The 2,660-nt window shown below is 52.0% G+C and overlaps 1 non-coding gene across 1 annotated transcript; it reads right to left on the bottom strand.

The window, feature by feature from the left end:
* Positions 1-72, bottom strand: TRNAE-UUC (transfer RNA glutamic acid (anticodon UUC)). The gene has a single exon. It is a non-coding gene; the product is annotated as a tRNA-Glu (tRNA).
* Positions 73-2,660: the final 2,588 nt, after the last annotated feature.

The following is a 2,660-nucleotide window of genomic DNA, read 5'->3' as shown; positions in this document are numbered from 1 at the left end:
TTCCCATACCGGGAATTGAACCCGGGCCGCCTGGGTGAAAACCAGGAATCCTAACCACTAGACCATATGGGACTAGGCATCAACACCACCACTAACCATGCCTCTTATCACCTACTAAAGATACGCGGTCAAACACGTTTAATAGTTAAACTATATATTATTATGATGATTATTTTAATTGTTTTAGCCGGCGTAAGATCTCGCTGAGCCGCTGTAGATTTCGTTGAGCAATTAAATCGCTCAACGCAAGAGGCTGACAGACGCTGAGAGACACATAGAGACACACAGAGACCCATGGAGACACACAGAGATCCATAGAGACACACAGAGACACATAGAGATACATAGAGACCCATAGAGACCCATAGAGATACATAGAGACCCATAGAGACACATAGAGACCCATAGAGACCCATAGAGATACACAGAGACCCATAGAGACACACAGAGACCCATAGAGACACACAGAGACACACAGAGACACATAGAGATACATAGAGATACATAGAGACCCATAGAGACACACAGAGACCCATAGAGACACATAGAGACCCATAGAGACCCATAGAGACCCATAGAGACCCATAGAGATACATAGAGACCCATAGAGATACACAGAGACCCATAGAGACACACAGAGACCCATAGAGACACATAGAGACCCATAGAGATACACAGAGACCCATAGAGACACACAGAGACCCATAGAGACACATAGAGACCCATAGAGATACATAGAGACCCATAGAGACCCATAGAGATACATAAAGACCCATAGAGACCCATAGAGATACATAGAGACCCATAGAGACCCATAGAGACACATAGAGACCCATAGAGATACATAGAGACCCAGAGAGACCCATAGAGACCCATAGAGACCCATAGAGATACATAGAGACCAATAGAGACCCATTCTTCTTCTTGTTCGTCCATCAAAGTTGATGATGACCATGGCACGTTTGTCATTTTGTTGGGTTTTGACGAGTGCGCAGATGCCTGAAGAGGCCAATCCGAGCCGGGAATTCCCCTCTGGCACACTGGACAGCAGGTCAGGGAGGATGTACAGCTCTGAGGTGCAGCCACACGTCCTTCCTTGGTAGATTTGCGCTGCTGCCTTTTCAAGATGGCACAGGAGCGTCTCCTACTCTCACAGAGGACTGCACCGTCCTGTACTTTTCTTCTCCAGGCAGGTCGGTCCTGTGCTAGGGGGGGCACGGGTAAGGAACCAAAACCCGTTTGCGAACTCTGCTGGTCACGAAGGTCGGAGACTCGGAACGAAAGACGTGGGGAGGCGCTCCAAATCGCGTTGCGTACACAGACAGACGGACACACAGACAGACGGACACACTGACAGACGGACACACAGACAGACGGACACACTGACAGACGGAAACACAGACAGACGGACACACTGACAGACGGACACACAGACAGACGACGGACACACAGACAGACGAAAAATAACTCGGCGAGCGACGCTGCCTTTCCCGGCGACTGACGAGGTCGCAAACGGGTTTTGATTCCTTACCCTCTGTACCCGTACCCGGCCGCACCAGGGTCGCAAACGGGTACCCGTACCCGGCCGGGTGCGGGTAGCCGGGTATCGGGTAGGGTACGGGTATCGGGTACCCGGTTGCGACCTCTGGGTAGCGGCTCACCCACGCAGCACTGCCACAGTCCTGTGGACGCACCACGCGAGACGCGCCGTCCCGCCGTATTCAGGCAAAATCAACGCGCATCTTACACGCAAACAACATTCATGAGTTTACGGAGAGCGGAGACGACTCGTAGAGGCAACGAGCTTATTGCAATAAACGGTAACAGCCACAGTCACAGCCTTGACTAGGACAACGGCCCTTTTTAAATCCTTTACATTAAGTTCGCTTGCTTGCTTGCTTGCGCGCTTACGACCGTGCAAATCTTTTGGTCGTTTCTTAACCCACTTCCCGTGATCCAATCGAGCTGACATTTTGCCACACAGACTCGTTGTGCGTGACAATTGATTTTTTCCAAAATTTTCTACATTTTAGGACTAAAATATTATATTTAATTACCAATTGCTTAATGGTGGCAGGCAATCATCTGACCCATAGGTGGCAGCCATCTCAAGCCAGAGGACGAGAGGACTCTAGCCGCCACGCATATAAAGGATTTAGAGTGAAACACTTTGTTTTTACGGGTTATACTTGTTATCCACTGCCTGGGGAGGTACGGCCTCCGGACTAGCGTGCCCTAACACGGGGCTACGGGCTCTAAGTCCTCCGGCTACAAGTGACCTAGGGGAGGCTACACTGACCGACCCAGCCAAGGTACGGGTCCTGACCACTGGCCCACTCAGACACGGCCCTTACAAGGACGGCTAGGGGATCCCAGTCCTAGGCTGGCCGGTCTTCTTGCTTCGGTCTTGGACCCTTCCCGAGGTCCGGCTTTTATACCCAGCTCCGGTGCGTCCGACCCTGGCCACGCCTCCCTTCCAGAGAATTCCAGGGGGAGTCTCGGGGGGGATCCCAGTTCTAGGCCTTCTTGCTTCGGTCTTGGACCCTTCCCGAGGTCCGGCTTTTATACCCAGCTCCGGTGCGTCCGACCCTGGCCACGCCTCCCTTCCAGAGAGTTCTAGGGGGAGTCTCGGGGGGGATCCCAGTCCTAGGCCTTCTTGC

Source organism: Lampetra planeri, unplaced genomic scaffold (assembly GCF_965212315.1).
Source record: "Lampetra planeri unplaced genomic scaffold, kcLamPlan1.2.h2 scaffold_488, whole genome shotgun sequence".
NCBI lineage: Eukaryota > Metazoa > Chordata > Hyperoartia > Petromyzontiformes > Petromyzontidae > Lampetra > Lampetra planeri.
Note: the sequence above shows the minus strand (reverse complement) of the source record. Positions and strands in the feature narration are given on the sequence as shown.